We start from the raw sequence: 26,159 nt of genomic DNA, 5'->3' as shown, positions 1-26,159 counted from the left end.
ATGTTCAGCTTTTGGACACAACGCCTTAGGCAGACTGCTGATGTGTGAGGAGCCCCAGCATACATCTGCCAAGTCATACATATTTTTAGGTGTTTTCACAGATTTCAGTGGGTGCAGAGAAAGAAGAGGTGGAAAAAAAAAGAGATTACAGTAAAAAGAACAAAAAGGTGCTAGTGCTCTGCCACTGTGATCTCTGGGAAACAATGCCCACTGGAGAGGAATAAGGCCCAGGAAATACGGGTGGCAGCTTGACAGGACAACCACAGTTGTGTCTGTGCTCGGTTACTGCTGTTCTATAAAACTGGAAGAAAGTGAGTGTCTTAAAATCTGAACTTCAGAGGCTTTTGTCTGTTTAGTTTGCTTCCCAAGGACCCAATTATCTGGTGCACAAACCCCAGGTGCTTATATATTCACCATGCTCAGGCTGTATTTGCAGGTGTTGAGCCCCCTTCTCTTGGCATGATTTTCATCTGCTGGAAAAGAGTGTGGGTTTTGACCTCTCCAAAGGGGAGCTGTGCCTGCATGTTACTTTTATTTTCTTAACTTACACGTGCACTTGCATGAAAGTTGGCTCATGACTTATTAGCACAATGCAGAAGTGGTTTCTCTCTATGCCTCAGCACTGCTTCAGTCCCGTCATTCTTTTTAATTGTACAGGAGGATTAAGGAAGGGAGAAGAGGCTGCTGGAAACACGGGGGCAGCCTCAGCAGTAGAGCTTCACTTACAAGCATGTGAGTTTTAGAAGAGAATTCCTTGTCTTAGGTTCGGTAGGTGTGGGTCAGCTGTCAAGCGGAGGTCTGCTATTTAGGTTTGAATTCATTTCCACACTCTGAAGAATTCACCATCTACGGCTGGTCCATTCTCTTAATCTTGCAGGCTTTGGAGAGAGCTGTAAGCCCTGCAGCTCCGTGCTGTTGCTGTTTGCTACTTTGGTACCTCCTTGCACATCCAGGTTGGCTGTGAGCCTGCAGCCCAGTTGCCTCCAGCCGTTCAGGCAACAGTTTCTCTGCTGGGCAGGTTCACTGCAGGATTTGTAAATCTTTAAAGCAAACTGGTTCTATTAAAAGTCCTAATTTCCAAATACCTTTTTGTGTGCTTCATGGAAGTAAAGCAGCATGTGGGCTTGCTTCCCCTCATCCTCACAAATGTCTCTGGGTTTTCCCCAAATTTTAAACTTCAGTTTAGTTTAAGTTTTAAAACTGTCATCATGTCTAAAGTCTCCTACCTAACGTGTTCAGGTGCTATGGGCTAATGTGGCACTTCAGTCAGTGATGCCTATAGGCCTGTGACATTACTTAAATAAAACATTTCAAAGTTCTGATGAAAAGATTCAAGCAATATGTTACCGACCTGAGATCACTTTGGGTTTGCTGATTCTTTGTGCTTGAAATAGACCACTACAGACAGGAAGAAAAGTGCAAACCAGCTGCTTAGGTTGATCTTTTCGTACTGTTATCCTTGGATGTCAGAAACAGATACACATGAGTGTGAAGCTGTATAAAACAGAGCTACATTTTGCCATGTAAGTCCGTATTTCACTTCCAGTTAGTTTCCTGTGGGTGCTTATTTTGAGTGACCTCTTCTTATTTGCATTAAAAGCTCATGCAGTAATTTCCATTTCTGAGGATCTTTGCTCATTTGACTTCTGCTGTGGGTTTGCCAGGGCTAATGGTACTAACCAGGCTCAAGGTGGGAGCAGTGCCTCCATCAGGAGCTTCCAAACGAAACAGAGGGACTGCTGATGAAATAATGATGTTACTCAGCATCTGCTGACTGAAGTGGAAGTTGCATTTGGTGTTAAAAATTGCCATCCTAATGAGAGATAAAAAATAGGGGAGCAATAAGTAGTGTTGTTTCTTCTAATCTTTCCCTTTGAAGTATCTGCATGCATAAAAAGAAACATTTGGGGAAAACGTGTTTGAAAGCCAGAATGTACTAATGTGTTGCTTTTCAAACCAAATGACTTTGTGCGCTTTTACAAAACACTGGTGAAATGTCTCTGACATGAGAGAGAATGCAATGTTTTTTAAGAAAAGGCTGTTTCCATTTTATCCTACAGAAATATTCTGGATTGGCTTCCTTTGCCATTGGCTACTTGTGAAGTGGCAGCTCAGGCTGAGAGAACATTTATTCCCGTGGTGCTGGAGCCTTTGGTCAATGCAGGTGGGAAATGATTGTCTGTCCACATAAGCTCCTTCAGCAACTCAGTATCCTTCTGGACGTGCCCTCAGCTGACAAACATGGCCAGTTCAGTTTAGCTCACGAAATCCAATTGCTTTCTCTGATTTCAGGTAGCAGGTATCTGTAGCCCCTAGTATGTTTTATACTCCATGAAGCAAAGGACTTTCATGTCATGTTTAGAAATGTTGAATCATTTCTACAGAAAACACTTCAAGAGGCTATGAAGCAAAAAACCTGTGGATGTGCTCTTTGCAGGATGAGATATTCTTTTGATATGGCAAAGAGAAATACCTCAAACAAAGTTCATTTTATGATACATTATATCAATCCCTACAGCTGGCATTAGGGAGTAAGACCATAACTCCATATGACTTCTGTGGTGATGTTGTAACACAGATCTTGTCTAAAAGTTTCAGCTGGGAGAAAGTACCTGACGGACAGTGAAATTTAAGTTCCTTCTAATGAATAGAGCACTCAGTGGATGGAAATCATTTTAAGCTGTGGTGATGTCAGTGTATTATTGATCATTAACTGCATTGCTTTCATCTGGGGCTGTTTGCATCATTATTTCTCTTCCTCGTTCCTTGACTCCCATGTCAGAGGGCCAATGCGCACTCATCTGCAAGTGAAGGATGAAACAGTGAAATGATTTAATTCTTGAAAAGCACAGACTGCAAAAGGAGTCAAAGACTGGCAACTGTCCATCCTCACCTGCCAAATACCTGGTTAGGGAACAGGCAAAAGTGAGGCAACCCCAAGACCTCTTCTGCTGTGCACCAGGTACTGCAGGCTGTTTGGAGAGACAGAAATTACCTGTTCAATCCAAGAGGATCAATCCACCCAGACTGCAGTATGCACTACACAAGTCTGGGCCTGTCCTCATCTGCAGCACATCACATCCACCAGTGGCCTTGGTTTCCTTACCCTGGGCATCTCAGCTGCCCCAGGAACATTTCTGACCACCAGTGGGTGGTTGAAGTTGCTGTAAAGTTTCATCCAGACAGTTCATGTCTGACAGACCCTGAACAGCAGCTGACACAGGTGGAGCTGAAGAAGCCAACTGAGTTTGGGATCAGCAAACTGCCAGATAGATGTTGGTTTGGCTAGGCTTGGTCTATGAAGGGTTTCACTGCTGACTAATGTCCTGGTTTCAGCTGGGATAAAGTTTGTTATCTTCCTAGTAGCTGCCCCACTGCTGCGTTTTGGATTTAGGATAAGAATAGTGTTGATATCAACAATGAAAACAGATGTTTTGTTGTTGCTGAGCAGCGTCTACACTAGGCATCAGTCAGCATAGGAGAGCAGTTGTCTTGTGTGTCACTTGTTTTGTATATTCTTTTATCGTTATTATTTTCGCTATCTTTTCTACCCTATTAAACTATAAAACTCCTTTATCTTTTTTCCATCTGGGGGAAGAGAACAAAGGTCTGTGTGGTGTTAAGCTGCATCCCATGTTAAACCACAACACTAACTAGTACAGCTCGTGAAAAGGCTTCTCCTTAATAATCCTAAAAGTGGGGTGGGACAAAATGCAGAATAGAAATTTTCTTTTTGAGAAAAGGTCCAAAAGTACATTTTTCTTCTGTAACTCGGTATTTTTTCTTCTGTTGGGTTTTTTGGTGGTTGTTTGGTTTTATTTTACTTTTTATATGATTTCATGGCCTGCTAACACCAGCAAAGTGGGCTGTTACATTTCCAATAACACCAGCATTTCCAATCATATCATATGATGTAATCCCCACAGTGTATTTCATTTTTATTTACTTTCAGTATTGTAGGCAGATGAACATTGTATTTTCTGTTCAGCTCAGAAAAACTATTATGCATTACCAATAAGGACTTTTATTCTGCGATGAGATGCTATGATTAGAAAGTAAGTTACTGGTCTGACATACAGTCGGGTCAAATAAGAAACATCATTAAATAAAAAGCAGTTGCTTCAGTATTAATCCTTGGGGAAGAATTTTTTACAATTTTTATTTCAATGTCTTCTCCTTTACAGGGACTTCTGAAAATTAACTGGTTTCTAATTCCAAATTGCAATGTACACATTGGACTGAAATCAAATCTGGAAATACTGATGTGTCAGGAGAACCCGAAGCCTCACACTCTGGGCATGATCATAAAACTTTCTCCTGCAGCTTCTGATCAGGTGAGAACTCCAACTAAAACTGACAGCAACCTGCCTGTGGAGTGTGGGCTTTGAGAGTGAGCTGTAATCATGGAATCAATGCCAGAAAAAACAAGATATTGCAAAAAACTGGTTCTAAAGCAAAAGAAAAAAAATGCTGAAAATATTAATGATGGGGTATAACCGATGTCTCAAAAGAGGTAACATGTATGTGGGATAAACTTAGGTAGCTGATTTTTATAGAAATAGATGAAAGAAAAGACTGTGAGCCTTGAAATTCTGGTAAGTTTAAGGGCATCAAGAAACAGTAATGCTATGACAGTTAAGAATCCATCCTGCAGGGACAAGTTTTGCTCAAGGCTAAGTTCTGAGTTTCAAGAAAGTACAGGTCTTGTTTCCCAGTGGTGGGGACTCCATTATGAACAAGGGTCATTACCAGATAAAGCTGCTCTGGGCTGACCTTTTCTATTATTATCTAATCCATGCATTACTGAAAATAGGGTGAGTGAAGGCACTTACCTAAGCAGTGTCCTTCTTGGAAGATTAGATGTAGTGTAGTTGTGTGTACACTAGTTGTCTAGTCAGTGGTTTCCTAAACCATGCTAGTGGTGTTCTGTGATCAACTGTAGCTGTGCAAGGGAAAAGCTCGTGCTTCTTACTCTCTTCTCTATAACCATTTGTCTTGGTTACCCAGGGTTGTCAGCTTGTTGAACAATCCACACAAAGTTGAGCACAAGACTGTTGGCATTAGAACATCCCCTTTGGCCAAGTTGGACAGAGCCTTGGGCATCCCTGCCCATAGCAGGGGGTTGGGACTAGATGATCTTAAGGTCCTTTCCAACCCAAACTATTCTGTGATTCTATGATTTCTGTGATGCCTGGTCCCTACTTGCCCACAGTATTAGGAATTGTCTCTACTCAAGTTACACAGCCATGGTCTAGTAGAGTTTTTATCTGTGGCATGGGAGGTCTGTGCACCACTACGTCTGCACTATTAGTGTCTGATACATGTTTTTTATGTTTATCATAGAAGCATAGAATGGTTTGGGTTGAAGGGACCTTAAAGACCATCTAGTTCCAACCCTCTGCCATGGGCAGGGACACCTTCCACATCCTCAGGGGGCAGTCTTATTCTCAGTAGGAGCTTAATTTTCTGGTGTCCTTTTAGGAAGAATTGCGCAATCAGGTGGAAATGTTTCGGAAACTGATGCTAGCCAAGCTGTGTTCCAGTATGAATTGCCATCAGAAGTAATCATATGCTTAGGAAATATGATCTAATATTACATCCCACAACCTGTTATTCTCTTCTGTGCAAAAAAACCCACTATTCACTGATCAAGGAGATCTTTGTCTTTTTTGAATCTTATAAAGAAAGTTCTGAATCTCTGGAATGTTTGGAAATTTAACCATCATATGATGGTTAAAGCTGAGCTGCATGTCCAGCCACTTGTGTCAGCAACAGCTTAACAGCTAACAAAAAAGGTTAAAAACCTTCCCTGCTCTGTAACAGAAACGCTTTTCTAGAGTAGTTAATTCAACCAATTGTCAACAAATGACCTCATAAATCAAAGGAACCTATGGAGAGATCAGCCTGGAAATTGCAAGAAGATGTATCAGTGAAGAAAGTCTTCTTGCTGTGAGATTCAGTGTTCCCTCTGGCTTTTGGGGAGGAGTTAACGATGTGTGGAGTTAAACCCTCTGTTCTTTCCCCACCCCTCTGACTTACAACTAGACCCAGGTTTCTCTCTCAGTTATAGGACTGGCCCAAAACTACTGCTCCACGAGATGACCTGGGATAGAAGGAGTCCAATGAACTCCTCAGTGCATCTGGAGGAAATGGGTCAATGCAGTCTGTGTGCTAAATGATTGTGTAATTTAAGTCTGAATTAAGAAAGTCATAAGTAAGGTAAGTTATTAAAACACAAGGAGGCTAGAACAAGAGGCAAGACATGCATCTGCAAAAGCTGTTCCACTTGTATGTGTAAATCAAGAGACTGTGTGCTCAAGTAGAGAATTAGGCTGAGCTGCCTGCTGTTATGCATTTAAATTAAGCAGAAGCCTAATAGCTTTCAAAAATCTGTCCCTAAGTGTTATGTTTTGGTTTGGGTTATTTTTTCAGAGAAGAGATCATCTAATCAAAATAGTGCTTTAAAAGAAAGAACAATTTAATACCCAACTTAAGCAAGGAGCTCTAACTACTGGTAAAAACTACTGCTTGGGTAAGATTTGTTACTGTTGGTAAAAGGCTAAAGTGGCTCTTTGCAGCCAAGTTCTTGCTGGAGGTGGGAGCAGGGAGAAAGGATGCCATAATGTTAATAAAATGAATGGTGTTTCTGTCCTTGGGGTGGATGCTGATGGAAGGGTTGTTTTAAGTTTACTCCCTTTCTTTGCCTTACATTCTGCTGCTGCAAAGCTGTACTGAGGTTTTTAAAAAGGTAAGCCCCTGGATGTCAGCTCAGCAGTATTCAGTCACAGGATTTCTTCCTGTTAGTGTTTCATTTCCACATGAGATTGCATACAGGTTTCTATAGAATTTCTCTCCTTTGATCTTTTGAACTGTGTTCTGAAACAGGCCTCAGAAATTTCCTAGAAAGTTTTGACCTAATTTCTTGTCTGTATGAAAAGCTCAGAAGTGTTCAAATCAGCTGCTTCGAGGCAGCGTAGGAAAGCTCCCTTCCTCCTGATCTGGTTAGCAAAGCCATCGTACTTCCAGCTCAGCACTACAGCTCGGCAGAGTCTGCTCTTATCATCTCCCTGGCTTTTCAGCAGTTTGTTTCTCTACCTACAGCAGCTCATTTTGCCCTTTTATCAAAACATCTTTATCTAAACATGGGCTTGCTGTGTCAGCTGAACACAACAGCGCATGTGCAATGTACTTTTGGTACAAAGTACCTGTGTCTTTCACCTCCTATTGTTGTACTCTACAGATAACTGAAAATTAGCGTGAAATGGTTTTCCTGCAGAGATCAGTTGCTAGCAGGGACTTTAAAAGCGAGTTCAGTCTAATTGCTGCATTTTGGAGCTTTACAGAGTAGCTAATTGCACTTGACTGTGAAGGTTCAGGTTTTTAGGTCTGCAATTGGAAGATGACCTGAAGGTGCCTGCATTGTCTCTAGAAAGGACATAGCTAAAAAGGCAGTCCAAAATTCAAACTGCATTCACTTTTCCTGCCCCTTTTGGGCCTAGCATTTTCTACCTGTATCTGCTGCAGCTGGAGATCCCCTGACAGACAGAGGAAGCAGAGGTGCTGAGACCCTTGCTTCCTGGACAGCACCCGCTGACTGATCCCCAGCTTGTCCCCAAGCAGTGATTGGCCCCTCCCAGCCAACTCCCCCCGGGTTTCTATACTAGGCATGATGTGCTGTGGTATGGAGCACCCCTTTGGCTAGTTTAGTGTCCTGTCTCTGCTCCCTCCTGCCTTCTTGTGCCCCTCCTCACTGGCAGAGCATGAGAGACTGAAAAGTCCTTGATCAGGGCAAGTGCTACTTAGCAACAACTAAAACATCAGCATGTTATCAGCATTGTTCTTAGACTGAAGCCAAAACACAGCACTGCACCAGCTGCTAGGAAAAAAATCAACTATCCCAGCTGAAAGCAGGGCGTAGACATTTACTTGGGAAGATTTAACTTCAGTTGGTGCATTTTACAAAAAGAAACTAAGAAGTAAACCAGGGAAAATTAAAATGCATCCAGTATGCTGCAGGAACAAATTCAGTACCCTCCTGCTGGGTTTGGAGGTATGTCTGCCTGGCGTGAGGCTCCGTCCCTCCTCCTGATGTGTTCTGGCTCCCAGGCCTGCCTCCCATCCATTGTTTGCTGCAACCACCTTTTTGAAGCTCTGGTTTAGATAGATGCAGAGGAAATTTTAACAGTTTTTGCCTTCCTTTTTAACAGAGGTGTCTGTTGGGGCTCTAGATGTTTGTTAGACATCCTGCTCCAGCCTATATACAGAAAAGGCAAGGCCTGAGCATCAAAATTCTGATACAGAAATATGACTGCAGAGAGTTATGGAACTATTTGTAAAGGTTCACTGACTGCAGCAGAGGAGCAGTTAATAAAGCAGAAGGATAAGCTGCACTACTCAACAGCCCACTTCTCTTATTTTAGTAATTTAAACATTACACTGTTTCAGAGGTAAGCAGAATTTGTTTTGAGTCTTTTAGCATAAATGCATTTACTTTAATGAAACAAAATACAAATCCTGGGTCCTTATTGCCATTTTGAGCATGTGAATAAAAAGCAGCAGTATACCAAAGTATATACAATGTATAGATAGATCCTGCCTTTTGAATGTCCACTACTTAAAGACATGATTGGCATTAGATGAGAAAAGATATTAATTTATTTTGCTGTTGTTTCCATCAAGTTAGCTACTGATACATTCTGTATTGGTTTTTATCTTCTTTAATTTTAAATACAGGGCTACTTCATTCACCAGCACTGTTGATTTGCTTCAGAAAGAAAGGAGTATCCTTCACTCAGCTGGCACACAGCTCACGTAAGTTTCATGGCCTTACTTTTATTCTTAACTTTTTGAGTGATTTTACAGTGGGCAATGTTCCCTAGTGTGTTCATCCAAAACTATTGGTACTGAATTTAGAGGGACCAGAGGAGAGTATATCATCATCTGGCAACATCCAGGTGGTGATATACTCTCAGCTCCTGTGTAGTGGTTTATATTGTATGGCAACTGGACTTGGGAAAATCCCCATTTTGCGGTGAGACTGTGTCTAACACCTTTGGGCCTGGGCCAAGACCACATCCTAGACACAATGGTACTGCCAGAAATTCTCCAAAAATTCTTTGACTAATCATTATTATAAGTGCTATAATAGGGATTTCTGGGATTGTTATAAATAACTTCAAGGGGAAGCATTCGTAGGTAGAAGAGAGAAAAGTGACAAACATAAAAGCCATATAATAAAATGTTTCTCATGCTGCTTCTGTCCGCTGTAAGAAGGGCATGGCTGATAACACATGAATAAATCACAGACTCATAAGTATAAAGGAAGAGTGTGAAGAAAGCCTAAGCTCATCCAGACTCTCTCCACATGGAGAAGAATCTGTAAGATGGGGAAAATATTCACATTGACTTGCAGGAAACAATAAAAGATCCCAGAGAAAATACAGAGGCCAATTGATTTTAATGTGTCACCATTTGCGATCTATAAATATCCCTGTGGCAAACTCAAAAGATCCCAGTTTATTTGCGACTAGGAAATGGAGACCAAAAGCAGCCTCATATATAAATACAATGGATTCCCCAGCCTCACGATTTATTGTCTCTCCTTCAGCAACGTGAGTTACACACTGAAACAAGACTGCAGCCATAATAGGAAAGCTGTCCTACTCAGGATTTATGAATTTATAAAGGCTATAGTCAGTTTTGTCATGTGATTCAGCAGTAAATCACTACTTACAGATGCCAAAGCATGCATCAGGTGGCAAGGTGCTCATGGAAGGACGCAATGCGTTTTCCAATTCAGCCGTTAGGTACCGAATGGTAATAAAGGAAACAAGGGCTGAGCACATGACCTGCCCCAACCCAGCCATGGTGCTTATTGAAGCATGCCAGTAGCCAGCACTAGGAAGATAAAGCTTCACAGCAAATATTTGGAGGATTTTTTGATTAGGAAATATATTCTGAAAGGTTTGCATGTAACTTTCTTTGCCTCACCCTTTCCTTATCTCATGGCTTTACTTTCTGCCTATGAGAGGTTAGGACAGGTCACAGTTATGTGCACATCATGGCTTTTATTTCCCTGCAAATTTAAGTTTCCATTACTTCATCTCTGCATTATATCACATAGAGTGTTTGATTATGTACAGCAGCATCTATAAAAAGATTTTTCCTCTTTCAGAACTGAAGCTAGTGTATTCAGTTTTATAAAAGGGGAGGTGGAGTGTGTGGTGATGGTGGAAATAGAGCTTTCTGTCCCCAGCCTGCTTGTCGCAGGGAGGGCTGTTCTTTCATCCTTGCAGAGGATGTGCATGTTGTGAGGCATGTTTCTGAACAGCAGGCACATTGCTGTGTATCGAGGCTCAGACTTCAAATGGGCCATAATCAGGCATTTCAGGCCCCTACTTATGCTCCTGAAGAGTTGGCCTGATTTTCAAAAGTACCAAGCAATCAACATCTCCTATTGATTTCTGTGGGAACTAGTCAGCCCTCAACACATCAGAAAAATTGGTCTGGTTACTTAGAAACCTGCATATGGTTTTCACATCTACACTCTGGAGCTGTTTTTTGTTGGTTTTTTTATTGTTGGAACTAGCCTATATTTTCTTCTGCTGCATATGCTCTTCATATGCTAAGTAGCACTTTTGCTTACACTGCAAAAAGTGGCCTTTCTGGTGCACTTGGCCTGTGGACAAATTTGTGTTCTCTAGGTCTACTTTTGGGAGAGAAGAGTTGAGGAGTTTGGTTTTGGTAATCAAAAAGTCATCTGCCCTCTGCTGCATTTCTCCAGTTTTCCAGTTACTTTTGCCGAGCTGGAAATACTTTTTTTGGTCTCAGCTGAAAGAGTCCTTCTGCCATTGGCATGATTTGTAATCACTGCTGTCTACAGGTGACAATTCCCTTTCCCCTTTTGGTACAGTAGGCGCTCGGCATGTTGCCTGTCATCCAACAATCAGCCAGATGTCTGCTCTCCCCTCTCATCCCAGGCCACAGTACCCACCGTGGAAAAGAGCATGGGGGCTGCTGGTTTGCTGCTGTGGGGATGCTGGTGGGATGTCAATAAGGTGTAGGATCCTTGATCTGGGCCATATCTTGGAGCTTGGGCACTTCAGTGGCATCCCTTTTCTCATGCCTAACAGCCAGGCACTGGTTTCCTTCCGTGTGACAGCTGGGAATGTCCTGATCTTTTGACTTGCATGTGTAAAATAGTTCACAGGCTGGAAGGAGGGAGCATCCAGAGATGCTTATCTTGCCTGTGCACCTAGGGGCTTCTTAGTTGACCTGTGAGGCCTATTTTTATTTACTCTGTTTTTATTTACTCAGCATAGGAGCACCGTTCATCAAGGCAGTAGAGTGCCACTGAAACTGAACTTTGGAAAGGCAGCCAGAGCCCTGCAGGAAGCTTTGCAGGTATTCTGTCAAACCCGAGAGCCAAACAGAGGTTTTATTCCAGCATTAGCTCCGTGCATGTTTTTGTAAGCATAACAGTGGAACCAGCTCACAAGCAACCTTCCCCAGGGCTTGTGAGGGATTAGAGGTCCTGTCCCTCTGGCTTCAGTCTTAGGGCTTGCACACCTTTCTTTGAAGACTGGGGGGAAAGAGTGTATTTCTGGGTAAAGCTCTCTATTTCTTTAGCAGCTTCCTGTGTCACCAGGCAGCAGCATGGGGCATGCCTAGGAGCAGAGCGGGAGAGGAAGTATTACCAGGTCCTAATTTCTCCAGGGCACCTCAGCTGCTTATAAGCAAAGGTTTGGTGTAGCCATCATATGAAAAGTACTACTGGTATCGTTCTGACACTAGAAGCACGTAAAGAATTAGAAATGGATTCTTCTGAAAGAAATAAGACAATGTATTACAGTATCAAAATGTCCTTGACATTTTGTATATATCACATTCTGAAAGAAACTGTTTGGAGAGTGATACATTTCATATTAAAATATATAAATCATCCACTTGGAGAAGAATTGGACTCCCTGGGCAACTAGCTTAGCTACTACATCTGACATGCTGCCTGTTAAAACAGACATATTCATTTCTGAACCTGATAATCAGTGCTTAGTTTTTGTATTTATTCCAGGGTAAAATTCAGAATTAGATACATCATTCACAACATCTGACAATACTCTGTGTCTGTTACTGGCTTGATTGTGTTATTCCAGTGTTGCAGTGGAGTTAATAGTCTGTAGTTAATCAGTCTATTGATTAATATATATTCCCATTACAGTAAATATATATCATAATAAGTTAGGTGATATAATCATAATAAACCCGCTATATCCAGAATGTAATGTACTAAATCAAAATTAGCAATTACTAATTAAAATTGTATTTCCTAGTATAGAATAATATAAATCAAAGGCATTTTCTCTAAAATCCATGCATCATTCAGTACATTAATCCTCCAGCAACTGTAAATGTTTTTCTACTACATTCATTTGGCTTAGCTGGCTAATGGTAATAGCCTTGAGGTTAAATACACAATACAGTATCTTAGAGCTGCTCTAGTGGTTTATAAGGCCCCATAGAGCCTTACTGCTGCTCACACTGCACCACTCACTGAGCTGTGGGGACGGTCAGTGAGTTGCACCCACCATGTGCTGTGAGTTGGGCTTCCTCAGCTCTCAGGGTTGAGGAGTGGTTGTCTGTACAACAGTTGGAAGTCTTTTACCCTGCACACTCAGACGCAAAGAAATTGGGACACAAAAAAACCCATGCTGATCTGAAAGAAACATTGTGACTTGGATGCTTCCAAGCCCACTGGTGCTTTTCTGCAACGGGGTGAAATGCTGATTGCTCTGGGGTGAGCAAAGCATGAGAAGAAGCAGGTGGGACAGTCTGGGCTGCCTCCACTTGCAGCAGCTTCACAAAATGTCCCAGCCATGCACAGAAACCAGCTGGAGCTTATACAAACCTCTTGTGCTTACTTTGCATTTTCGAAGACTGGGCATCAGTCCAAGCCCATAATCAGTGCGAGGGCATGTCACAACAAATAGGAAGGGGATAATTAGAATTTTATGAAGAGTGGCTCTCTATAATGCTACCTATTGTTTACTCACCAATAATTTCAAATTTAGCAACTGATGCATTTTAAGTAATACAAATTAGAAAAAAAATAATCTAAAAAGCTCATATTTGCTCTTAGTTACGTGGGATTGTTAACTAACCCTGTTCTCCCAGTGGGACCAGTGTGTGTGCACATATGCATGTCTGCTCGTAAAACAGTACGGAAATGTGAGAGCATAGGAATGCAATGTTAGCAGATAATAACTCTTGATTTCATTATTTCAGGTCTTGGGTTTTGGGTTCTTTTTTTGAAAAGTCAAGGAAAGTACCATTCCTATGCTTTATACCAGTGTGTGAGAAGATACATGTAGGAGGTAAGTCTAAAAGCAATGTAAGATGTAACTTTTCTTCATTGTCTTTCATTACATTTCTGTAACCTAGGTAGCTAGAGTGGCTGTTGTCTTCTTACCCCCCAGACAAGACTCTGTTTCAGTCATGTCTAACACCTCCACGTTGTATCCAGTCACATAGCAATTTGACATATTTTTTAGTAAAAAAAAAAAAAAAAAAGAAGTGCTTTAGCAAGATACTACATTGAAATTATTGATTTGTTGTAACTAATATAGCTGCATGGATATTCTTATCCATGGGCAAATCCCAGAGTATTAGTCTACCCACAGCCTAAATTACACCCACACAAAGATTTATTTTCAAAGTGAACACACAAAATGTAGCTCAGCATTAAGTATTTTTATCATCTTAATAAACCCTCTGAAATCAGCAAAAGAAAGCAACATGTACAAGCAAATAGTCATCTGATCATTTTTCTCCATAAAATCAGAAATGCATGAATTTTCAAATTCTTTATTGTTTAGTTACTTTTAACCCAATTCACATGATTCAAGCATCTTCTATTCTGCATAAGTAGTAAAAACCAACCATATGGCTAATTGCATTCCCAAGTTGTGGTTCTTTTTGAGGAGTTATATCACTGGCTGTGTCTCCATCAGCGAGCGCTGTGGTGCCATGGATGTGGAGGTAAGACCTCAGATGCTGGGAACCCACATCCACACCATTCATGTTCCTATGGGGCAGCTACCCACAAGCTCTGGTATGGTCTCAGTGGCCAGCATCTGAAGTGCACAACTTGCATGCTTTTTCAGGTTTAGCTTAACACCGAGGGACACAGCTCTTGCACTCCAACACTGCTCTGCAAAGTGAGCAGAGGCACAGTAAGTGGAGGGTGGTGGGGCGGTTTGCTCCTTCTTGCTAACAACCAAAAGGCTGCATAGCTATCCCCACTGGATACCACCTGCTTATGGGCCCGCCTGTGGCAGCTTGAAAGGATATTCATGAAACATCACTTTTGATCAGTTTTTCCTGTCTGATCACCACCGAGGCTATAATTGCACAGAAAACCACAAGGCAGGGGCAGGTCAGCCTGTGCTGGGTCCTATAAGGAAATCACGACCCTCCTTTGACTATAACACAGCTGGACCTGGGCATTGCTCTTCAATTACAACATTTGCAGGGCCATGGTTTAAGGGGGAAAAGAGGGAAACCCTGTGTCACGGAGAAAAGGACCGTAAATCATGGGGTAAATTATCCTCAAGCACAACCTGGCAAGTATATGAGACAATCCAGCCTCACTCCCTGCCTGATTTAGCTACAGGCATTTAAATCCAGGTCTCCCACCTATGAGAACACTGCTCTGAGAAATGTTTACCCTGCTCTCAGAAAGCCCTTCTCTGTGCTTTCTCCCTGCTAAGGTAGCGTTATCCTGCCTGGCTCTGGATTGTCTGTGTGTGAATGCATCTCTTAGCTACCTTGTTGTGCCAGTGTTAAGGCTGGCTGGATTAAGGAGTTGATTTATGCAGGAATCCCATTAGATATCATTAAGGTCTAGTCTGTGCATGTAAAAATCCACACGTTGAAATGCTGAGCTACATGATGCTGCAAAATATGAAAGTACGGCTTTGTGGTGCTAATGATAAATATTAATTTGTGTAATAGGTTTTCATGATGTGAACAGGGTGAATGGCAAAATGGATTCAGGTCTTTATATTTTCTTTTTAGCTTGTTATTATCTAGAGAAAAAAACACTAATTACTAGCGGCTAATAGCTAGTGTGTTACTTACCCTCTTAATTAGTACCCTAATTATTAAGTGCAGTGATAACCACTAGTTAGAACATATTTGCTTTTTAAGACTTTGTTTATCTGTCTTCCCACTCCCTCTTTTTAATGACACTGACACCAGCAGAGTTGCTGGGAAGAGAGTACCAATAATTTCCCCTTGGGAAATGAGTCATTTTGAGTCTCCTGAGCACTGTTATGATTTTCATTCTATTGTAAAATGCTTTTCACCTTTGAACTGATGACTTGTATTAGATTCTGACATTAAAGCACTAACATCTGAAACTGGGAGGGTGAACTCAGGGGAGCAGTAAAGGTCACCTCAGCAGCACAAGATCTTGCTCAGTGTCTCCCATCTGGGAGGCAGGAAGGTGTCTGAACAACATGGCCTTTAGCTGTCCGTTCTGAAGTATTAAATGAAGTCGTCCTCACAAATGTCTATCTAAAGTCATGGTGTCATTTTGGGATGTACTTTGTTTAGCCCCACTGATAACCTCCTTCTCTCCATCCTGTGGAACAGGAGGCTGTATTCTCTGGGTGCTGGCTGCTGCAGGTCCCTGTGTCTGCACTGAGTCCAGAAGCACAGCACCCAGTATGAGAGGAGGTGTCTGTTCAAAGTTCATCCATGCTTAAGTGAAGTATCAAGCAACTATATGTGGATTCTCAATAAAATAGCCATTTATATATAAAATTAAGCATAAATACCTGCCAAAAATCCAGTACTGAGGTGATTGGTATATGAGGGCCACTGCCAGAAGTTGTAACAATACAGCATTTTTATGGAGTCTTATTAATTCTTTCCAGGGCATGGCACATTGTGAGTGACTGAAGGCAGTGATTTAAGAAGCATGGTAGAAGGTAAGAAAGACCTCTTGATTACAGAGTACAGTGTATGGCCCTGCTTGAGTTGAATATGCTTTGGCACACCAGAAAAATTACTTTGTTAGCTGTAAAATCTAATGGAAGTAGCAGTATATCCCTGCTCCTTCTGCCCTTGATTCTTGGCAGTTTGGATTACAAAATGCTTAAAGGATGTGGATCGGGAAAGTTGTGTTAACTATATGTACAGTTACGGTTTGTATAGCCTCATTAGTATGCACAATGCTTCATGCTGATTTGACATTTTCTCTGCCCTGAGGAGCTTGAAACCTAAAGGCAAAACCCCATGACTGTCTGAAATCTGAACATTTCAAGAAGGCTCTGGAAGAAAGGATTCATGAGACTGTGAGCAAATACATTCTAGTTGACATGTCAAAAGCAGCGAGCAAGCAGGGAGGCAGAGGTAAACAACTGGAGTGGAGGAGAAAGATAGTAAAAGAGTCCTAATTGTTGTCAGCTTGATTCCAGCCGTCTTCACCCGGACAGACTTCGCTGCCTCTTTGTCAGTGGAGGTATTTCTGATTAACACTGATCTGAGTGAGAACATCTTCCACGCTTTTTTATCCAGCACAGCTGCTGTTGGTGCAGTTTAAATCCCTTGGTCCTTTTGCCTTGTTCAGTATTCACGGATGTGTGCGGTCGGTGAAGCAGCAGCAGTAACACAGCCAGAAGCAGGATGGGCAGACAGCTGGTTGCGCTTCTCTGTGCAGAGATATGCCTGCAAGAGCTGCAGCGATTGAGCTGTACTCCTGCACATGGCAGCTTCCTGCATCTAAAGCGGGGCCCGGTTTTTCCAGCCAAGTGGTGACCTTCCATATTGTCTTTCCATAGTGACCTTCCATTGTGTCTTCCTTTTGGTCCATCAGATAAAAGCAACTGCAGCCCCTTTTACAAGAAGCTGCTGCCCTTGGTGTGTCTTTCCTCTGACCTGTGTCAGTACCCCAAGCTGCTTTTCTTTCCTCCTCCTTGTAATTGTGCCTTTCCCCAGGAGGAAACGCCAGCACCCAGCACTCCCCACACCACTACTGGCTTAGAGACCTGCTGTGTGGGTGCCTGTTTGGTGACATACGCTGAACCCTTCCTGTGCTGCAAACTGCAGAGCCCTCCTTAGCAGTTTGCAGGGCATTAAGAGCCAGCATAGGTTTCTTTACATGCATAATCTGGGATTGCAGTTGAATAAATAAAGCTTTGAGGATGGTTAGAACATGCCCAGTGCTTCCCTGACAGTAGCAGTGATCACAGAATCAAGTCAGGGGGAGAAGCAAAGGAAGCTCTTCTGCTCTGTGACCTGGTGGTCTGGAAGACAAAGAAACCCCCCACCTAGTCTGTTAATTAGGCAGAAAATTCTCCAAGGCAGCGAATAAATGCCGGGGCTGGGACAGAGGCTCCCCGCTGAGCCAGCACACGCTCCTCCAGCTCCAAGCTCAGCCTCCTTGCCCTCGGCAGCGCCCCATGCGCTGCTGAGCTGCAGCCCTGTCCACTGCTCTGCTGCACCCCGGGCTCCACACGTGTGGCTGCTGCCTTTTCCTGCGCTACGGAGCACCGGGTCTGGGCTCCGTGCAGGAGTGCAGGTTACCTATGGCATGACTGAAAAGCCCTTTCCTCTTGTTCCCTTCCGATTAGACAGAAGGTTCGTTATTGCTGGTAGAAAATGTTTGGTTTCCTTGAAAGACACTCAGCCTGGGGGAGAAAGGGGCTGCTTTGTGGAAGAACAAATACCATCAGTCCTTTCCGATTTCCCCCTCTTGGCAGTGCTGCAAGAGACAACAGGCTTCACAAGAAGCTTCCATTTCTGTGCTGGGTTTGTAAATGTCTCTATAGCTACATTAATAGCATTGCTTTTTCTTTCTCTTTTTATTCTTCCCCCTCCCCCTCCCCAGCTCTGTTATACCAGAGAGGTGCTGCAGCAAGAGATGGAAAGAAAGCTTTTTATTGAGGCTTTGGCACATGCTGTTGAGGCTTCATCTGTTAGACGGGACCCAGCTCCCCTTGATGCTCACGAGGACTCAGCAGTGCTTTTTAAGGTCACTAAGTGTCCCACTGCCAGGTAAATGCCACTCATCCATCTTGCCTGGGAGGCTGGGGTATCATGGTGTCTTCCATGTAATTTTGGTACATGTTAGTTGTGTACCCTTACAGATTTGTTCAGTCCTGCCTACAGGAGTGAAGCTTTGGCTTTAAGTCTGTCTTTTTGTCTATGCAAGTGTTTCCATGCAGTGATCAGAGGAACTTTCAGCACAGTTTATTTACTATCATGCTCTGATAAAAGACTTCATTAAAACATTATGTACATCAGTATGAAAATCTGTGATTACTTAAAACTGAAAAATGCCTGTTCGAGTATTTTAAAGAAGATTACTGGGATGGGGACTAACACCATAGTGCTTTCTAGTTGTAGTAATTTTATGCTTTCTAACATAGAAGTCAATGAGCTGAAGCTGACACCCTACATTTCCTTGGGGTTTCCTCTGTGTGACATCTGTGTCTGGGTACACTTTCAGTCACTGTACTGATAAATGGTGTGCATGAACACTCGGGATAGAGTTATTCCAGGCCTGATCTGCTTGGAATGGCCTGAAATTCCATAACTGTTTGCAACAATGACCCATGGTCAGGAGATAGTTCCTCTATGGGAAGTGCCAGGAAACTCATTTCTGAAAGTTGTGCTGCTCTGTGCATGCAGCATTGCCTGGCAATAAGCCTGTGTTGATGCCATTTCTGTGCACAGGTCTCTTGTCCTTACTGGCAGAACTGGTTTCATAGGTGTTCCATACATTGCACTGGGTTTCTTTCCCTCCAAGCCTTAAAGGTGCAAGGAAATAAAATAATAACAGTGTTACAGCAGGAGTCCAGTTGAATGGGTAATTGCTAGGCAATGTAAAGGTATTCCAAAAGGTGGAGGAAAAAATAATCTAAATGTCCTCCTTTTACTGGGAAAACGTATTATTATTTATGAGCAATTTTTGTTGTTGAAGCAAAAGTGTAAGATACAGTCAGAGAGAAAATAAAAATGAAATGTATAAAGTGTTATTTACATTATATTGGAGATGAGGGAATCACTGGCAGGAGGAATGCTAGTTTATTAAATAAAAAATCAGGTTATTCAGAATTGCATGCTTAGATTATCTGCTGTACAAAAAGTAGTCCGTAATTCTTCCCACAATAGAAAGAGGGATTCTGGTGAGCACTGCTAATGGCTCTGTGCTAGCCCATGTTTGTGTGCCCAGCTCATGCAGGAGGTTGGGCTGGGGGCCATATCCTGCTGCAGTAGGAGTTGAGCAGATGTAAAGCTGAATGAAAGGCAGTTTTCCAGAAGGTTTCCTGTCTGTATAATGCGTGACAGGAACAATGAGACGACACCACCCAGTACTGGGTGGCAGCACTGCTGGTACTGGGCACTAACAGCCCCACAGTCTCCTGCGGCTGATGCTTCATTAAATTACCAGCATGTGTGTTTGTGTTGTGAAGCCAAAAGCAATGGGTTTAAGAGGTGTGTGTATATGTGTACATATAAATACACTGTTAATAGGTGGTGAATAATTTTTACTACCTCTTGTTACTAAGGATTGTGAATTCCAATTAGTGAATGTGTTTATCCTCAGGAAGCCCCTGGCTCTTTGAGCCTCACACAGTGCTGCTCCGTGGGACAGCCCTCCCCTTCCTTTCTCCCAATCCTTTGCAGTTTCAAATCACCAACTTTGTAGCTGAGGATTGCTATATTGATATAGAAATATGCTCCCACCCTACAAACAAAACACTTTTAGTGCTTATAGATGCTGCTGTAGAGACAAAGTGGAGCCATGTGCTTGTTTCCTGAAGCCATTCCCAGAGCTGAATAAAGCTGCTGGCATTCACACTGGCAGAGGAAGGAGTTCCAGAGCTCGCAGTTACTAGATTGCCCTGTGCCTTGGTTGGTCCAGAGGCAGAAGCTCTCATTGTCCTTTTCATTCTTAAAGAACGACCAGTTTTCAATGAGGTTTGCTAGTCATTGTCAGCGTTCAAAGGTTCATAACTAGATCAGCACATTAAATTATTCCTTTAGATCCTCTTTGGACTGCCAAGCCTATGTAACCAGGGTTTTACATGTGGGTGCTTTCTGCTCGCTTTATTCTTTCCTAGAAGACAAAGTTAGCATGGAAAACAGAAAAATGCATTACTTACTTTGTTCTTAGGCTGCATTTGGAAACTGGTGCTGCTGGATTTGTGTAGGTAGATGTCGCACCTTATTGTGGGACTGGTGATCAGCAAAGAAAGATTTTTTCTTTTACTGTTCCAGTCTCCCAGTAATGGAGCGTGAGCAGGCATGAAATGTCATAATCTCAGATTTTTACACTCCTATATTTTACCATAAAATTGATTGCTTTCTCAGATTTCAGAAATTGTACTGTGCTGAACAGATTAGGGTCTGTTAGTATTGGGCAGCCCTGCACATCCTTTAAGCAGATGAGCACTCGAAAAGGGTCTGTGCTAGTGGTAATTCTACCCAGAAATAGATGGCTATGTCCATGAAGAACATTTTTTCATCTTTCCTGTTGACAGAAAAATAGCCCAAGTAATGTGGGTTTATAGCATATCAGATCACTGCCAAGGGAAAAGTGTGGCTTAAATTCAGCTTGAACCTGTGCTTTCCACTGAGAAGGGGAGTTCTTATGGAAATCCAGACTTTTGTGGGAGCTTTCTGCTTTTCACAAGAAATTACAATTCCTGGGAAAAGGAAAAGGCCTTTGACTTGGGGGTTTGGGTTTTAAGAAAGTTTCCATGTTTTAGTGAGAGCTGAAGGAAGGTTTATGTTCTGACCCAGCAGGGCAGAAGTGCAGGGAGTAAATGGGAACTATGCCCAATGAAATACTGCTTTAGAGACTTGTTTCACCTAACAGTGTGTTCCGTTTGCTGTCGTGATTAGCTACTTCCTCAATCACTGCTTTTGTGCATTCAAGGGGAAATTCCAACTGCTGCTCTTGGTGACCTGCAATGCTCTGTGTGTGTACCCATGCTTGGTAAAGGATACTTGGAAAGGGCCAACAAAAGAAAAACCCTTTTTATGGTCCATTTTAAGAAAAGCTTCTCCATCTGAATGCTGAAATAAGGCTCAGCATAACATACAGATGGAAAACAATTCCATGTTGCTGCCCTCCTGAGCCGTGTGGCTGGTGGTTCTTGATGCTCAGGCCCTGTGGATGCCTAATTGCTACATCTGCATGCAAGGCTGTGTAATGTGCTCCAACTGCCACAGTCTGCACCTACCCTAAAGGAAGGTCTGGAAAGATGAGTAATTGCTCAGAAATAGCTGCAGGAAGCTCTGCTGCTTCCCTCTGATTGATGCAAGCTATTTGGAGGGTGTTTGTACACAGGGATGCAGCCACATTTGGGGCTTGGAGCCAAACTGAAAGGCCTGAACTGGTGCGGTGGGGTGGTGCTGTCAAGAACTTTGCTGGCTCAGCCCTGGAAAGGAAAGAACCCAAAAGAGGTTGCACTTACAGCAGCCTGTGAGTGTTTCAGTACATCTCCCTGCTGCAGCCTGCAGAAAGCCTCACACAAGAACCTAGGCTCTCAGTGGCCCATGTATAAGGCCGTGTATGGATTAAATGCACGTACAAGGTAAATATGATAGTATAAGCTATTACAACACCGTATGCATAATGCATAGCTCATGAATAATTTGTGAAACCGTCTATTCCCAAACTTAGGATATTGCACAATTTTTTTCACTCTGAAAATAAACAAAGAGGAAGCGCTGTCCATCAGGAATAAGAACGGACAGGCAGGCTCAGCAGCCGCTGGCAGCTGTGGGAGCTGGAGAGCTGGAGCAGTCCCCTGAGGAAGTGGCTCTTGTGGATGTGGGAGCACCGTCCGCTATTGCTCTGCAAGCAATCCAGGGAGAAAATGAAACTCTGCCAAACATTTAAAAATCATTCATCTTATTGCAGCATTACTCAGTGACTGTAACTCCGTGAAATATTGTTTGGAAAGCTGATTGTTTAAATGGGTGTGGATATAAAATCAAAGAAAATACTGCCCTTGAAGACAAGGCCGTGGTCTTCAATTTCAGTCAGAAGTGGATAAATAGTAACTCCTCCTTTTGAGTGCTTTTTGTGCTCTTAAATCACTGAATGCTTGTATAGGGGAAGAAGCAAGGAAAAAGCAACCTGCTTAACAGAAAGGTAAGTTCTGTGCCTTTCCTCTGTTAAGGTTGGTGCAAGACTCCTGCTGAGCCTGAACCACAGAATCAACTAGGTTGGAAAAAACCTTTAAGATCAAGTCCAACTGTTGCCCAGCACTGCCAAGTCCACCACTAAACCATGTCACTAAGGGCCTCATCTACATGATTTTTGAACATTCAGTGGTATTTAAAGAAGCCAGATAGTTTCTTTTTACACTCATTATTTTTATTTTTCCTTTTGGCCCTTCTGGATTTTCTGGGGAGCGCCAACTTGCCCCTGCCTATATGACCTGTGAGCTAGGGGATTTCTCTGCCTTTATTTAAAGCTCCTTCTTTCCAGATTTAAAAGATCCTGAGCCTTTTGAATAACTGTGAAGAGCAGTTGACTTGAAAGAGGAACAAGATGGTCTTTTTCTGAGGCTACCCCATGGAGGAGACTTGCTCACAAGGTGCCTGTGTGTTGCAGTGCTCTCTGCAGTCACTGATCGCTGCTGATTGACCCTGACTGGTGACCCAGCTCTACCTCAGACATGCCTGGTCCCCAGGGATCCCTGGGCTGTGTCCAGCTCTGCTCACAATCACTCCAAGCTGTAGTTTGACTTCTCAGCTTCGCTTTGGACCTTTCTTTGTCACCACAGTTCCTGATGGTTTGGACTCTTGGTCAGACCTGGCTTACGGTCCCCAGCCTCACTCGGACGTGCAGAGCCATTCTAGCCCTGTAAATTGGAATTAATCAGTTATGTCAGTTGGTTTGGTGAACCTGTGTGCAAAGTACTTGCTTGTTCCCAAGGATTATAATTCAGCTGAGCCATGTCTGCTTGCACCATTCCTCCCCCGTGAAACAGCCCACACAAACACATATTAAAATACCCAAATGGATTCAAACTATTTTGGTGCCAGCTTCCACATGGCACTTTCATATTTCATATTAACTGTCCTACTCCGATTCAGACCACTTTTCTTCCTCCCTTAGATGCCATTGTTTTCATGTCTGCTGTAACTTAAGCAAAATCAGAATGGGATTTTCCATAAACTTCCTTAGAGGAGGTCTCTGTGATGGTAGGATATGCAAGAATTATAGGAGAAAAGGTCTGACCGATGTGTATAGTTTAAGAACTGGTGCTGGTTTGCAACCTTTGGACATACTCCTGAAAAAATAATCCTTTGAAGATCAAAACTGAACTTGGGGATTTCATTTTAAATCAGCCTGAGAAATCGTGAGTTCAGTCATCAGTACGGAAATGTGCCTCGCTTGTTTGGCAAAGCACGCAAAAATGTCTGTTCTGTGTGAAACCACACAGCAACCAACGTTAGCTATGAAAACCTGGCAGGTCTCATCAAGCCTCCCAGAGAGCACCAGTGGAGATTCACAGTTGTAACGGAATCTGAAAGGAGCAAGTTGAGGCTGCTCTCCATCCTTCCCAACCGACCGTTGCTTCCCTTGCTCTCAAGTGTAATGCTTTCCACTATAATCAAACTTTTTGAAGTTTTCATTTTGAACGCTCAATCTTCTTTGAAATGTTTCAAGATATATTTAAAATTCAATCAGTTTTTGGTGTTCTGAGCACAGCATGAAGAGTTCATGTAGTATTATTTGAAATGATTGCCAACTTTTTAACTTTGGAGGCTTTTAGAAAATTCCAAATCACTAAGTATGAGTATTTACATGCAGAGATGAAAATCTGGCTGTAATTTTTATTTTGCAGGCTTCATTTCAGAACCAAGACTCGATGGTAATATCTATAAGAGACATATTCCTGGACTGCAGAGTCAGGTCGGTGTATTTCTCCCTAATAAATTTCTGTGTACATATTTACTGAGAACTTCAAAACCATCTATTTTTTGGAAGGTTTTGAACATCAGTTGTCAGGCCATATTTTACAAATTCAGTTCTGTACTACATTTATCCTCCAGCAAAATGGATGCTGTTACTTGAGCTCTCAAAACAGCAATGTCAATCTTTATGAATTGTGCGGGGAGTATCTAGTTAATTTGTTATTATAAGGTCAAACTTACATATGCAGAATGGAATCATAGGCAGGTCCCATTGCCTTTATTTTTTGCTACCAGTGTGTGTGTGGGGGGTGTATACGTATAGCTGAGAAAGCAAATCTGCCTGTCCTCTTCCATCTTATAAGATTTCCACCCATCTGGATGTTTTTATCTTGGTGAAAATTGGAAGAAATATAAACTTTCCCAACTGAGCTTTAAAGACTGCTAGTGAAATTAACAGTCCCACTCACCGGAAAGTTAGCCTGAGTGAATGGGTACACTCGAAAGGTTATGAACTAAAAGAAAATGCAGAGTCCTAAATTAGATTGCTGGCAGCAGCTCCTCATGTTTCATTTAAGCCAGCTTAGTTAAAATGACTTTCCCGTTGGTTTGGCAGGAAAACCAAGATGCTTTGTTTAACTTCATTACCTCTAATATTTTATAAGTGGGTACCAAGCGATGCTCTGTTTTCTATGTTCTGAACTCTGAGATGAAAGCATCTTTGTCTGAGAAGTTGCCATTTTGCTCCTATTTACATGTAGAGCATCCACCATTATGCGCAGAGCCTCATGGAGATTTCATTTGTACCCTCTCATTAAGCTCTGTGCTGGGTTTTGCAGCCTCAGCAGATCTGCTGACCACATATGGGGGAAGTGGTTTTTTTCTCCCACTTGCTTGTATTTTTTCCTTCTCAAGGTTAGGCACAACTGAGATACTTCTCTTACGTCACGAATAAGGGCAGACAAACATGATGTCTATGCCTACCAGTCCAGATTTCCTAGTGCCTATACAGATGGAGGAGGAGGTGTCAGCCACCTTTCCTGTTGGCTACAATGGACAAAACGCCCATTGCTGCTAACCTGCATGGACTAATATGTCCACAGAAATATGTCCAGACCATGTAAATATTCTGCATTGGGCTCTGTCCCATCTACCTTCTGCCTGAGGCTGGCTGGCTGCTCGGTGCTGTGGTGGAAAACATGCACTTTGGGATGCACTTTCACAAGGATTTATTTCACACAGATGGCACTAAATAGCTGTAACCTGTCCCAAATTATCATTAAATCATGGCTCTTCTGAGGAATAAAAGTATTTTTAACTCTTTTCCTGGTTTTCTCAGCCACATCTGATTTAGTGTGGATGCAGCCACTCTAAAGGTTTTGCTGTGGGTCCCTGCATCGCTGTTCCTGGATAAAACAATGCCAGATGCACTGCACTGGTGCATGCCAAGGAGCATACAGGACAGAAAGGGGTCTTGCTATTTTGGAATAGTATTATTTTAAAGCAGAAGAATTGAAAAGACAGAGTATCATCAGGAGTGACGAAGGCTTAAATAACAGCCTCAGTCAGAAGACTATGAGTAACTTGAGGAAGGCACTTCAAAGTGCTCTCTTGGGCTAAGAAGCACTCCAGCCTCATCCAGGGTCTGTGAATAAGATTGCCCCCAGGGTTATACTGCTCATGGAACAGTACACCTAAATTCTTTCTGCAAACCATGGACTCATATTAGAATTTCCAAAAAGCATTTATAAGTCCTGCAAAGATGATGGAAACTCAGCAGCTTGGCTTCTTCCTGGCGCCTGCCCCTAAGCCCCACACAAACACAGTAATTGCTGCTGCACAGTACTGCAACTGTAGGCCAAACCAGCCATAAGTCTTCCCCAGTTTACACGAAGGTCTGTTTCTACATTTAAACAAAAAACCCCAACCCGATATGAAACAAAAGAAACCCAAATAGATGTGCTGCTTTAAGGGCTCCTTCTTCAGTTTTAGTACCCCCTAAAATACTCAAGTAAACTTCTGAAGCAGATGCATGTAGTGCACTGTGGGTAAGGATTAAACAAGCCCAGATTAATTGTACAAGGAGTGATCAAATGTGGAAACACCCTGCCTTTTCCCCTTGGGGAACTTCAAATGAGCAGCAGTGTTCAGAGCGAGCTTCATTGCTTCTTCGTTAGAGCCACCTCCTAGCTGGTTTCCTAATAGCAGTGCAACAG

General features: G+C 42.6%; 1 long non-coding RNA gene across 1 annotated transcript; it reads left to right on the top strand.

Annotated features, from left to right (window-relative positions):
- Nucleotides 1-8,382: 8,382 nt before the first annotated feature.
- LOC133214437 (uncharacterized) lies at nucleotides 8,383-23,964 on the top strand. Its single transcript, XR_009726121.1, has 5 exons — nucleotides 8,383-8,447; nucleotides 8,771-8,811; nucleotides 13,282-13,370; nucleotides 17,891-18,057; nucleotides 23,877-23,964. It is a non-coding gene; the product is annotated as an uncharacterized LOC133214437 (long non-coding RNA).
- Nucleotides 23,965-26,159: the final 2,195 nt, after the last annotated feature.

The sequence above is a fragment of the Neopsephotus bourkii genome, unplaced genomic scaffold, assembly GCF_033783945.1.
Source record: "Neopsephotus bourkii isolate Nb327-2 ecotype Australia unplaced genomic scaffold, CSIRO-AGI_Nbou_v1 NB_887, whole genome shotgun sequence".
In the NCBI taxonomy this organism is placed as follows: Eukaryota; Metazoa; Chordata; class Aves; order Psittaciformes; family Psittacidae; genus Neopsephotus; species Neopsephotus bourkii.
This window is presented reverse-complemented; position numbering and strand designations above follow the sequence as displayed.